A 14,694-nucleotide genomic window follows, 5' to 3' on the forward strand; every position below is an offset into this window, starting at 1 on the left:
CAGATGAACGGGAGCTTGACGAAGGAACACTACAACAAAACATACTTTAAGTAACACAACTATGTAACACATAGAAAAAGATGTTACAACTAAAACTACAGTAACACATCATTTGTGTGGAACGACTGTTAGTAACACATACTTCATGTGTTGGGATATTGTGTTACATCACTATTATTACAGTAACATCTAAATATGTGTTGGTGTAGATGTGTTACAAACTTTAGTGATAGTAACACATAACCATGCATCCATACATAGTGTTACAAGCTTTATTATTGGGAGAAATAAGAAACTATTTCGGTATAGTTGCAATGGATATCATATCAACCATATTTTACGCGAAGTTCTGAATGACTCGACAATCACACATGCCAAATGCACACTTTAAAATGACCATACAAATTTGAATATTTGACATCAATACTCACCTCCTTCTGATGGTGATGTTAGGTTTTCTCGCCACGTGGTGAAATTTGGTGTTGGGTGCTTCAAATCTATTCAAGAGTTCAACGACATCGATTGCATCTCCATATCACTGGTCCTTAGGAGCACGTGCATAAAGACTTCCGTGCTGTTATCGACAAGGTCAAGCTAGCTCGAGTAGGGGAGCGACAACAACGGCTGGTCGATGGCTCGTTTTGACGGTGGTAGTGGTCGTTCGATGGTCTAAGAATCTTGATGTAATTTTTATTATATTTGAGACATTTTGTACTTCGGTGAATTTTGGTAATTGATTTGGATCATTTTCACAAGGAAAAAACTTTGGTTGTCTTGCCCTACTTAGTTTGATGGCTCGCGTCCTACTTTTTCTTTCTTTTTTGTAGTTGGGCCCACTTCCAACGATAGATGGCACATAAACAGCGAAAAACCACGCGTATGTGGCAATATTTTGGTCAATTAGGTCTCTTTCCCCGCTCAAATCCCTCCGCCTCCAGATTACAAGAAGCCCAAATCCCCCTTCTCTCGAAGCATCTCCTATCCAAGATCCAGATGTGCTCACCACCATCCTGCCGTTCCCCACCGTCGTCCGCATCCAAGCCGCCCCGCCGTCTGCCTTACCGGACTCTGGTGTCCCACTCATGCCCGTCTCTCCATCGTCTCCCCTCCCTCCCGCCGTCTCCCCTGCATCACCACCACACTTTGGTGTTCCCCTCCGCCCGGCCATGCCGCATGCTGCCTGTCGTCTTCTTCCCCTCGTATATCTCCAGCATGGTCCTCACGGCCGCGCTTACCATGGCCACACCAACAAGGATGACGGCGACGCACGACCCATGGTGACCTTGCCCGACTGCTACTTGGAGGACCACCGGATCTACCCAACATCGTACCCCCTACATCTCTCCAACAGGTCTCTCTCACTAAGGTTTTACTTGTGTGCGAGAACTCGTGCTTCCATCAAGAATTACCCATATTACATATTGTCAATGCCTGCTCACTGTAGACAGGCATGTTTCTTTCACTATAAATCTTGTATATTTAGGAGATAAATAGACTAATTGGGGATAATTATGTGACTATGAAGTAATTATTATTAATTTGAGTACTTTCTAATGAGTAAATAAAGTGTAAATCTAGAAACCGATTGACTTGAACAGCAACAAGAGAAACTCATTGAGAGTTGTTGAATTACACATGACGGTGAATGTATCTATGGACACATTGCAACTAGATTAACCTTCTCTTGTTATAAAAGTGCCACTTTGTATCTATATAACAGATGGTGCCATCTTATTTTTGCAATTATCAGAGTTGTGATCTTAAACACATTGTTGTATCAGGAGGTCTGATAAAATATAATTTCACTACCAACTAGGCATTCCCCTTTGATCTTATTGCCGTGTAAGTATGCAGCATTATCGTTCAGTGCCTTAGTTTCAACATTAGTTTTTCACTCTTTATTTATCATTGAATTGGCTTCTTTATCTGCAAGAACATGTTCTTACCGGTGGTCCGGGTCTGATGGTTGATGGATACTATCATCTAATTCAGTCTCTTGCACAAAAAAGCTTCTTGAGGTGATGTTATGTAGTTTGAGCTTATAAACATACTTGCGAGCCTTTTGAGCTAACCACTTGGTGTATCCATGTTCTTTTGCAGACTTTGGCAACTAAAGAAGGAATGCCTATAGACGAAATTCCCCCATCTTCAGTTCCACCTCCTGCTTGTTCACCATCTCTTGCAGTTTTTTTGAAACAAGCCAAGAACCACCAGCTTTGTGTGCTCGACAACACACATATCATGTAAGTTCCCTACCCAATACCCATGAATGCTTGCATTGCTGCTGCTTTCTACCCAATACCCATGAATGATTGTTGCTTGCCTGTTTGTTTTTCCTAGTCAATTACCAATTTCAGAATTAAATTAATTGTGGACGCAATAGATTTAGTGCAAATCATCGTGGTATGTGTCTTTCTAGTTCGTCTAGTGATAATAATCTGGGACAGATTCGGCCTAGCTTAGCACATATATTTCAGGAAACTAAGTATCACAGATTCAGCGTAGCCTAGCACATATCTTTTAGGAATGTAACTATTACTGATTCAGCGTAGCCTAGCACATGTCTTATAGATCAAGCTGAGGTTTTAGTGTTCTTTACTGGGCTGTGTTTACGACTCACAAGCAGTATCATGTGTTGTGCGAGCTGCCGAAACACTAGGAGAGGTACATAATCGTCGTACTTCAGTATTTAGAACATTAATCAAGAAACAAAATCTCTTTTAGGATAGGGATGAATCAAAATCTTAATCCAATATTATGTCAAACTTTCCTAAGGATGGTAATTCACTTTTGCCAACTTCGTTCCTGCTCTAGAAGATTTACACAGCATGAAAACAACCCTGTACATCGGCAGGTTGTCCCAGCAAGCAAAAAATTGAAAATTCACTACACAACGCTTTTAGTAATTATTATTAAAGCTTCGTGTCCGGCTTTATTATGCGAGTTTGATAGGATTAGTAGACAATGCTTTGGTGATAAAACTTCTGTTCTGTCAAACTGAAAATATTAATCTGCCCTATGAAATGATCATATATATTAATCAATTGCGGGCATTCTCGCAATTCTTTGTTGGTGTTTATTGTCCTTTTTTTCTAAAGGTATAATACGTGATATATACCTACATACCTTTTCAAGAAAAGATGCAAGAACTTTTTAGTGAGCTTGGATGTAGATGAGGTAGTGTTTCAAAAGCTTCATCACTGCACATATATTGATGTTTGGTTCCATACTAGAGGTTCAAATAAGTGTGAGACATGCCAGAAAATGTTCTTCCTAAATATATTTGTTGGTTGTTGATAGACTTTAGTTATTATTTACTTAATGTAGGCAAGTTATTGTAAATATTCCTCAGGAGACACTAGTTGTGTATGCTCTCGATTTGACATTTTACCTTATTAATCTTCAAGATGTATTTATCAATATGTACTTGTTTGAATTATATGTAGTTATTCAGGCTGCAGGTGGAGGTGGATTTAAATGGGACTACCAAACCCATCCCACTTAAATTGTATTAATGTATTAATGGGGTCCCATTGGAAAGAAAAATGATTAAGTGGACTTTCGCTATTACCCTGCCGGGAACCCACTTGACCCACCAGCTTCGAGAGGAACTACGGGAGGCGCCGCGGCGCAGCCACGCAGCAGATCGAGGAGAGGAGAGAAGAGAATTAGCTCTACAACGGAGTGGAAGATCCCAGGCCGAACCAGTAAAGGTAGTTGTTGATGAGGGAGGCGCCGAGGACGCGGAGCCCGCCGCCACCGCTGTCGGGGCGTACGAACAAAGGGAGGAGCAGGAGCAGGTTGCGGCAAGGCGGCACTGCTGAAGCTAAACGCCGGCAGCACTCGCGGGCGCATCTTCTTCCCTCCCTGCTCCCAGACACCAGCTCGAAGCAGAGTCTTGCCCAGCTCAACTAGAACAGCTTCTTCTCCATTTGCATGACACAGATCTGATTGGTAATTCGCTTGTTCGATACAGTGGGATTGGATTGGAGCAGTGGGATGGGTTTGATGGACAGCCACGAGTTGGGGACGAGGAAGAATCGAGCGGAACCCCAACAAACCCACCAAAAATTTACTGGGATATTAGTTATCTCCCACTAAGCATTGGTGGGACTAAGTGAGGCTGTGGTGGGACTCCACGGTCAGTCCCACCTGCAGCCTGAGTAGTTATATATATCATATGTTGCCACCTGCAGCCTGAGTAGTTATATATATCATATGTTGTTGACTGCACTTTCTAGTATCTCCATACATAGTTAAATAAATCTCCTGGAAATATATTGTGGACATATGCTACAAAAAAGGTTCGAAATGAATTTCTTTCTTGGGAAGTAATTTTGTTTTCCAGTGTGCATGCATGCTATTGGGTTTGGAGGGTTTATTCAACTTATAGAAAGGGGTCGTATGCACCAAACAGTAGTAGAGATGGAGATGCTCGTGGGGTCTGCAAAGCTATGGAGCCAGGTGAAGGTGTCATATCCATGTTTGCATCTTTTCTTCTCATGAATCTGATATGAAGAAATATAATTCAGGAAACAAGTATTTAGGTGGAGCAATACCAGTTTTCAATAAATATTATCCACCAACTGCACTGTAATTTGAACCATTCAAATTTTGTTAAATGCGTTAACTAGGTGAATTTTCTCAAAAAAGACTGCCATTGTTTTCTAAAACATTAGTGGGCATGGAAACGCGCCCCTTTATGTCCCAGTGTTTAATGTTTGAAAACTTTTTGCGACCACTTTGGTTAGGTACTAGCAAGTATGCACGTGCGCGCACACACACATGCCCACAACAACAAGCATGCACATACAAAACAACACACATGGACTGCTCTTGATTTTTCAATAGTATGATGTCGCTTTTCTTTGATCTTCTCTACCATTGAATTTTTTTTCAATACTAAGGGAAGTCGAAGTTTCTGATTGGTGATCCTTTTCCTTCAGGATACTTAATTGCCTTGCATTGAGCTTTTGTAAGTTAATGTATTTTCTTCCATATTCCAATATTATATTTGTGTACATTTAGTCACATAACTAAGGGTCCAATTTCTTTTACAGATTCGAACGAGGGATAATTGAGTTGCAGCTGAATTCTCTAGTTGGATCAAGAAGCAAACAAAATTAGAAAAAATTACTTAGCAATAACTGTAGTTTACATTGATAGTTGAAAAAAAATGTAATATAATGCAGAAGATCTTTTTCTTTGTTTGAATTGAAGCAAATGCTATGGTGTAATATTCTTCATATATATGTTCTGTGTAGTCAAATTATATGGATGATATATTGTTGGACCAATATTATTGGTATTTGTTTATTGTAATGCATATGTATTGTTGTATATTCATATTAAATATCTTGATATTTTCAATTTGTATATTTCATGCTTTAGTTTCTTTATCATTTTAATGGTGCAAGGTATCAAAATAAAATAATTAACTATTTGAGAATTTCTAGTGATTTTATTAAATAAACCTATAAAATGGATACCTAATTTTGTGGTTAATAATTTAAACCAAAATACATTAATTATGATTGCATAATAATATATTAGTTTTACAAATGGTGTCACTGTGGTCACAAGATGTGTCATCGGGTTGTTGCCAATTATAGATTATACTGTTATGATACTTGAATATTATGTTACATGTTGTGTTACTGTAGGTACAAAATCATGTTACCATAATGTTCTACGTCTACAGAAAATATGTTACAGTGGGTGTTACTATAGTTATAAAAATGTGTTACTAGACTCACTTCGTAACACAAAATATGCATGTTACTGCAATGTAATAGTAACACAATTTTTAATATACGGTAACAATTATTATATGTGACAGTAGACACCACATAGTAACACGGTCTAATGAAACACATTTTAAAATGTGTTACTGTATGGGTTAGTAACACTGTTTTGAGCTTGTAGTACCATAACACTGTGTTACCAAAGCTCTGTCCTGTTGTAGTGGAGGGGAAAAAACGGTTCACTAGATGAGATAGCGAGATAGGCCAGGTAAAGTTTCGCTGGAAGAGTTACACATGGGCCAATCAAGTAAGCCCAGTAAAAAATTAGATGAGGCTATTGGCTTCTGTACACATCCTCCTTTCCATTCGATAGTGCAATTGATCCTCACGTGGCAGACAATCACGCATCTCTTCTGTGATGCAGTGCCCTCCTTTGCCGCCTCGCGTTGTGCAGGATCGTCTTAGAAGCGAGTCCGCATGTTCTCGATGCCAAACCCACAGGAGACGAGTTCACGACGCCACCCGCCCGGATCAAAACAACAAGCGATCAGCCAACAGAGACAACAACGAGCAGGTTCTTGGCTATCCCTCAGTCTTCCTCTCTGTTCTATCATTATTTATTTTGTTGTTCCATTGGCCTAATTCTAGGAAGTTTGACTTTATATAATTTTTTACGTTATACATTTTTCACGTAGTAGTTCTTAAAAGAGTGAAAAAACATTAAAAAATTCCGTGTGTTGATCAACTTGTCTAAATGTGTATATTTGGCCAATTAATTTACTTTATTTTATTATTTAATTGCATTGTGCTTTTAATTTTTTATTTCTTTTAGAAATCCGTCCGAGGTAACTTCAAATTCTGGATCCGCCACTGCCTATAATGATCCTGTTGTTCCCAGTGCTTACATTGAGAAACCACCTTTCCTGGTTAGGATAAAGGATCATTCTAAAGGTTCAACTGTGATACGTAGAGGCTACATTAGAACACCTACACCCCCTGAGCAAATTAGAGTTGAACCTAGCATTGCTATTATCAAAGATCTTCTGTCCGACGATGTTGAGGGACATAATATTCACTTCTGTGAAGATGCTGCTAGGATTGCTAAACCTCATGCTAGAGACAAACATAGGCCTGTTGTTGGCACGCCTGTTGTTTCTGTTAAGATAGGAGATCATTGTTATCATGGTTTATGTGACGTGGGTGCTAGTGTTAGTGCAATACCTCAATCCTTATATGATGAAATCAAAGACGAGATTGCACCTATTGAGATAGAGTCTATTGATGTCACTATTCAGCTTGCCAATAGAAATACTATCTGCCCTGTGGGAATTGTTAGGGATGTTGAAGTCTTGTGTGGTAAAACGAAGTATCCTGCTGATTTTCTCGTTCTTGCTACCGCACAAGATAGCTTTTGTCCCATCATATTTGGCAGACCCTTCCTCAATACTGTCAATTCTCATATTGATTGTGAGAAGCAAACTGTCACTGTTGGCTTTGAAGGTATGTCACATGAGTTCAATTTCTCCAAGTTTGGTAGACAACCTCATGAAAAAGAGTTGCCTAGTAGGGATGAAACTATTGCCTTATCCTCTATTGCCGTGCCTCCTACTGATCCCTTAGAGCAATACTTGCTTGAGCATGAAAATGATATGCATATGGATGAAAGGGATGAAATAAATAGAGTTGTCTTAGAACAATATCATATCCTTAAGAATAACTTGCCTGTTGAACTGTTTGGGGATTCACCCCCACCAAAGGGTGATCATGTGTTCGAGCTTAAACAGTTGCCTGATACTCTTAAGTATGCTTATCTAGATGAAAAGGAGATATATCTTGTCATTATTAGTGCTAGCCTCTCGCAACATGAAGAAAAGAAGTTACTAAAAACTCTGAGGAAGCACCGTGCTGCTATTGGATATACTCTTGATGATCTTAAGGGCATCAGTCCCACTCTATGCCTGCACAAGATTGAAACTGATCCTGACTTCAAACCAGTTACTGATCATCAAAGAGATTAAATCCTAAGATGAAAGAGGTAGTAAGAAAAAAAATACTAAAGCTCCTGGACGCAGGTATTATCTATCCTGTTGCTCATAGCGATTGGGTGAGTCCGGTGCATTGCGTCCCTAAGAAGGAAGGCATTACCGTTGTCCCTAATGATAAGGATGAATTGATCCCACAGAGGATTATTACTGGCTATAGGATGGTGATCGATTTTAGGAAATTGAATAAAGCCACTAGGAAAGATCGTTACCCTTTTCCTTTTATCGACCAAATGCTAGAAAGACTGTCTAAACACACACACTTCTGCTTTCTAGACGGTTATCCTGGTTTCTCCAAATACCAGTTGCACAATCTAATCAGGAGAAAACCACTTTCACCTGTCCTTTCGGTACCTTTGCTTATAGACGTATGCCTTTTGGCTTATGTAATGCACCTGCCACCTTTCAAAGATGTATGATGATATATTCTCTGACTTTTTTGAAAAGATTGTTGAGGTTTTCATGGATGACTTCTCCGTTTACGGGTCTTCTTTTGATGATTGCCTCAGCAACCTTGATCGAGTCTTACAAAGATGTAAAGACACCAATATTGTCATGAATTGGGAGAAGTGCCACTTTATGGTTAATGAAGGCATCGTCTTAGGACATAAAATTTATGAAATAGGTATTGAAGTCGATAAGGCTAAGGTTGATGCAATCAAGAAAATGCCATACCCCACAGATATCAAAGGTATAAGAAGTTTTCTTGGTCATGCTGGTTTCTATAGAAGGTTTATTAAAGACTTCTCTAAGATTTCTAGGCCTCTTACCAATCTCTTGCAAAAGGATATTCCTTTTGTTTTTGACGATGATTGTGAGGAAGCCTTCGAAATACTTTAGAGGACTTTGATAACTGCACCTATTGTTCAACCACCTGATTGGAACTTACCTTTTGAAATCATGTGTGACGCTAGTGATTATGCTATTGGTGATGTCCTAGGGCAAAGATTTGATAAGAAGTTGAATGTTATTCACTATGCTAGTAAAACTCTAGACAGTGCCCAAAGAAACTATGCTACTACGGAAAAGGAATTTTTAGCAGTCGTGTTTGCATGTGAAAAGTTCAGGTCTTACATAGTTGATTCCAAAGTCACTATTCATACTGATCATGCTGCTATTAAGTACCTTATGGAGAAGAAAGACGCTAAACCTAGACTTATCAGATGGGTTCTCTTGCTGCAAGAATTTGATTTGCACGTTGTCGACAGGAAGGGTGCTGATAACCCCGTAGTAGATAATTTGTCTAGGTTGGAGAACGTTCTTGATGACCCACAACCTATTGATGATAGCTTTCCCGATGAGTAACTGAATGTCATCAATGCTTCAAGTAGTGCACCCTGGTATGCTGATTATGCAAACTTTATCATTGCCAAATATATACCACCTAGTTTCACATACCAGCAAAAGAAGAAATTCTTCTTTGACTTGAGACATTACTTCTGGGATGATCCTCACCTTTATAAGGAAGGAGTAGATGGTGTTATTAGACGTTGTGTACCTGAACCTGAACAGGGATAGATCCTACAGAAGTATCACTCTGAGGCCTACGGAGGACACCATGCGGGAGATAGAACTGCACACAAGGTATTGTAATCAGGTTTCTATTGGCCCACTCTCTTCAAGGATGCCCGTAAGTTTGTCTTGTCTTGTGACGAATGTCAAAGAATAGGTAATATTAGCAAATGTCAGGAAATGCCTATGAACTATTCACTTGTCATTGAACCATTTGATGTCTGGGGCTTTGATTACATGGGACCTTTTCCAAAATCCAACGGGTATACTCATATCCTGGTTGTTGTTGATTACGTCACTAAGTGGGTAGAAGCTATCCCCACTAGCAGTGCTGATCACAACACCTCTATCAGGATGCTTAAAGAAGTTATTTTCCCTAGATTTGGAGTCCCTAGATATCTAATGACCGACGGTGGTTCACATTTCATTCATGGTGCTTTCCGTAAAACGCTTGCTAAGTACGATGTCAACCATAGAATTGCCTCTCCCTATCACCCTCAGTCCAGTGGTCAAGTAGAGCTAAGCAATAGAGAGATTAAACTGATTCTGCAAAAGACTGTCAACAGATCTAGAAAGAATTGGTCTAAGAAGCTCGATGATGCACTGTGGGCTTATAGAACTGCCTATAAGAATCCCATGGGCATGTCTCCGTACAAAATGGTGTACGGTAAAGCATGTCATTTACCTCTTGAGCTAGAGCATAAAGCTTATTGGGCAATCAAAGAGCTCAACTTTGATTTCAAACTTGCCGGTGAGAAGAGGTTATTTGATATTAGCTCGCTTGATGAATGGAGAACTCAGGCATATGAGAATGCCAAGCTGTTCAAAGAAAAGGTTAAGAGGTGGCATGATAAGAGGATACAAAAGCGTGAGTTCAATGTAGGTGATTATGTCTTGCTATATATCTCTCGTTTAAGATTCTTTGGAGGCAAGCTTCTCTCTAAATGGGAAGGTCCCTATGTTGTTGAGGAAGTATATCGTTCCGGTGCTATCAAGATCAACAAAACGGAAGGTAATTGTCCGAGAGTTGTAAATGGGCAGAGAATCAAGCATTATATCTCAGGTACTCCCATAAATGTTGAAAGCAATATTATCAATACCATAACTCCGGAAGAATACCCCAGGGATATTTATCAACCTGTTTCAGATTCCGAAACGAAGAGGTATGTGATTCGGTAAGAAAACAGAGTACAAAACTTTTCGAGAAGGAATTTTTTCTGTTTTGGAATATTTGAAAAAAATACAAAAATTGGAAGTAGTCCGGAAAGTGCGCGAGGAGGCGACAAGCCTGCCAGGAGCGGGCCCACCCCTGGCCGCGCCTGGGGGACTTGTGTCCACCTCGTGCGCTTCCCGGACTCTGTTTTCGTGCGGAGTACTCCTTTTGGTCTGGAAAAAATCAATATATATTCTCCCGTTTGGTCTGATCCTCATATCACGCAGATTTCCTCTGTTTTCGTTTCGAGCCTGTCTTTTGTCGCAGATTCAGGGCAAGATGTCGTCTCAGGAATCTGTGGGCGAGAACAATCTCCCTCAAGTTTATGGAGAAGTAAATGCTGATCTAAAAAGGATGGAGGTCATGGAGGCTAAGGAAAGGCTACCTAAAGAAACCAAGGGCAAAACCAAGGAGAAGAATCAGGCGTGGGACGAAGTGCAATCTGTTCTCAACAAGGAAGAAGTTGAAGAAGTGGATTTCCTCCAACCCTACCTCCACCTACTGTCTCCATCCTTGATTGAACTCTTGAGGTTTTGTGAAACAAATCGTGCTCGCAATACTTATCTCACTCGTGAAGTTGTTTTGCTGGAGAAACATATCGCAGATCTCCAAGGTATAAATCAAAGATTAATGGCCCTCCGGAATCAAAGATCGCAACAACTCCTCCACCATCACCACCAAAGGAAGACAACTAAACATGGGTATGGGCAATCCCCTTGGCTTGTGCCAAGCTTCAGGGAGTTGCCCCGGTATCGTATCACCATCACATCTTTTGCCTTTACCTTTGTTTTAGTTTTTCTTCTCAGTTTTCTTTTTCTCTAGTAGATTAAAAGTCTTAGTGTTTTAGTCTTGAGTTTTGCTTTGTGTCACCCCCAATGTATTCGAGCTCGTGAGCCATATAATAAAGAGTGTCTTAGTTTAAGGGCTTTGCCTCTTGCCGTGATCAATAGATTGAGAAAAGAACAAAAGCATGAAAGATCATGTAATGATCTTATGGGAAGTGATGGCTTCACATATAAAAAGAATGATGATTGAGACTTGTTGAGGGTAGACAAACGTAGACCTTGGTCATTGTTGCAATTAATAGGAAGTGATAAAGAAGGAGAGGTTCACATATAAATATATCATCTCTAACACCATCTATGATTGTGAACACTCACTAAACTATTACATGCCTAGAAGTAGATGTTGGACAAGGAAGACAACATAATGAATTGTGTTTGCTTGGTTCCGAACAATGTTATATGATTAGAGATCCCTTACCATGTGACGATTGCTTCCACCTCATATTAGCCAAACCTCCCGCACTAAGTAGAGATACTATTTGTGCATCCATAAACCTTCAACCCAGTTTTGCCATGAGAGTCCACCATACCTACCTATGGATAGAATAAGATCCTTCAAGTAAGTTGCCATCGGTCCAAGCAATAAAAATTGCTCTCTAATATGTATGATCTATTAGTGTGTGGAAAATAAGCTTTGTACGAACCTGTGATGAGGAAGACATAAAAGCGACAGACTGCATAATAAAGTTCTTTATCACAAGAGGCAATATAAAGTGACGTTCCTCCGCACTAAGAGGACACACATCCAAACCTCAAAAGCGCACGACAACCTCTGCTTCCCTCTGCGAAGGGCCTATATTGTACCTTTACTTTTTGCCCTTGAAAGAGTCATGGTGATCTTCACCAATTCCTTATTTCGCCTTTATCTTGGCTAACATCATATGCTTGGGAAAGATCTATATTCATATGTCAACTTGGAAGTAAGTATTCATGAATTATTATTGTTGGCATTACCCTTGAGGTAAGCAGTTGGGAGGCAAAACTATAAGCCCCTATCTTTCTCTGTGTCGAGCTAAAACTTTGATCTCATGAGTACCATGTGAGTTGTAGCAATTGTATAGAACGAAAGGATGATTGAGTATGTGGATTTGCTTTACAAGCTCTTATTTGACTCTCTCTGATGTTGTGATAAATTGCAATTGCTTCAATGACTAAAGGCTATCGGTTGTTACTTCTCGGTAAGGTTCTTGATCCATGCTTTACTTTGTGAAGGAATTATCACTTTAGCATGAGAGATTATATGTTGGTATTGCTGTTCTGATCATGACCATGATGCATGCATGTTCGTATCTTGTTTTGTCGACACCTCTCTCCCTAAACATGTGGACATATTTATTGAGCTAGGCTTTCGCTTGAGGACAAGCGAGGTGTAAGCATGGGGGAGTTGATACGTCCATTTTGCATCATGTTTTCATGTTGATATTTATCGCTTCTTGGGCTATTATTTCACTTCACGGTACAATACTTATGCCTTTTCTCTCTTATTTTGCAAGGTTTACATGAAGAGGGAGAATGACAGCAGCTGGAATTCTGACCTGAAAAGGGAGCAAAGTTGAAATACCTATTCTGTGCAACTTCAAACGCCATAAAAATGAACGATGATTTTTTTCCGGATTTATAAAAAATACTGGGCCGAAGAAGCGCCAAAGGGGCGCCAGCAGGTGGCCACAAGCCTGCTAGGCGCGGCCACCCCCTGGTCGCGCCTAGGGGGCTTGTGGACAGCCTGCTGGCCCACTGGCCCCCCTCTTCTACTATATGAAGGGTTTCATCCGGAAAAAATCAAGGAGGAGCTTTTTTGTGGATTCACCGCCGCCACGAGGCAGAACTTGAGCAGAACCAATCTAGAGCTCCGGCAGGACGATCCTGCCGGGGAAACTTCCCTCTCGGAGGGGGAAATCGTTGCCATCGTCATCACCAACACTCCTCTCATCGAAGGGAACTCGTCACCATCAACATCTTCATCAGAACCATCTCATCTCCAAACCCTAGTCCATCACTTGTAACCAATCTCCGTATCGCGACTCCGATTGGTACTTGTAAGGTTGCTAGCACTAGTAGAAAATAGGGCTTTGGTTCGGGCCTGGCCAGACCATTAGTCCCAGTTGTTCACGAACCGGGAACCATGGGGGGCATTAGTCCTCGTTCATGAGCCCAGGGGGCCCGCCGGGGCCTCGTGGGCATTGGTCGCGGTTCGTGTGGACCCATTTGTCCCGGTTCTAGGCACGAACCGGGACCAATGGGCCGCGCTCCTGGCCCACATCCATTGGTACCGGTTCATGCCTTGAACCGGTTTAGAAGGGGGGCTTTAGCCCTGGTTTATGCCACGAACCAGGACAAATAATTTGCCTATATATACCCATCGCCGTGGCAGAGCACTCTGTTTTTTTCTGGCCGGCGAGGGGAGGGCATTTGGGTGCTCCAGCTTACCTCCTATGCACATGAGGTGTTCGATGAAATGCCCAAGCCACACTAGTTAAGCTTTCTCCTCTCGAAGCTCGACCTCGGAGCTCCATTTTTCCCGAGATTTGTCTAGATTTAGCGGTCCGTCACGCCCCGTCCCCGTTTTCACTACTGGGGCACGTCCATGTGTACGTCCGCAATGTCGTGTGCAAGCTCCTCCGTAGACAGTGAGGTAAGTCGATTTGGATTTTCGGTTGACATTGGATTTGGGGATTTCTCATCTAGGGTTTCGCAGGATGGGCCGTAATATGTGCCTTTCTGGCTCGTAGGTGGATGGCTGCGGGATTGTGCAGTTCCAATCCGAATTTTTCATTCCCAATCCAAGTTTCTACGGCCTTGAGGAGTGCTCGAATCACCGTTGCCCGGGGCACGGGCGAATTCCTGCTCGCCGTGTTTCTTGGGGTGGAGCAAGCACGGGAATAAGGTTTTTGGGTTGTCCACTCGATGTAATTCCTCAAAACATCATTTGGTACTCTGTTTTCATCGATTTATTGCAAAGTTATGAATTTCACCTAATTATGTGAACTCTGATTTAACAGCTTCCTGTTGAGTGTGATTGGGTTGTTTGGATTGACCCCCCTCCCACTGAGCTAGTGGGGCAAGATTTTGAGGAGCTCCATGGTGGCCTTGAACGTAGTTGGATCAAAGCTAGTAGGATGGAGAAGAAGGTTATGGATCTGAACAATGAAAACAAGAAAATGCAATTGAAGTTGCAGAAAAGGAATGAGCTCATGGAAACAATGGGATTTCTCTTTGTTCTTGGCATCATCATTGTGGCTAGTTTAGTTTCAATTTGATCTAAGCAAACCAATTAAGTGGCAGTGTGTGTGTTATATTTCTGCTAGTGTGTTGTGCCCTAGATGTAATTCTATCATTTG

General features: G+C 41.1%; 1 long non-coding RNA gene across 1 annotated transcript; it reads left to right on the plus strand.

The window, feature by feature from the left end:
- Positions 1 to 1,308: 1,308 nt before the first annotated feature.
- LOC123430555 lies at positions 1,309 to 3,517 on the plus strand. The gene is made up of 3 exons (XR_006622957.1): positions 1,309 to 1,351; positions 2,101 to 2,243; positions 3,455 to 3,517. It is a non-coding gene; the product is annotated as an uncharacterized LOC123430555 (long non-coding RNA).
- The last annotated feature ends 11,177 nt before the right edge of the window (positions 3,518 to 14,694 follow it).

This window comes from Hordeum vulgare, chromosome 2H (genome assembly GCF_904849725.1).
Source record: "Hordeum vulgare subsp. vulgare chromosome 2H, MorexV3_pseudomolecules_assembly, whole genome shotgun sequence".
In the NCBI taxonomy this organism is placed as follows: domain Eukaryota; kingdom Viridiplantae; phylum Streptophyta; class Magnoliopsida; order Poales; family Poaceae; genus Hordeum; species Hordeum vulgare.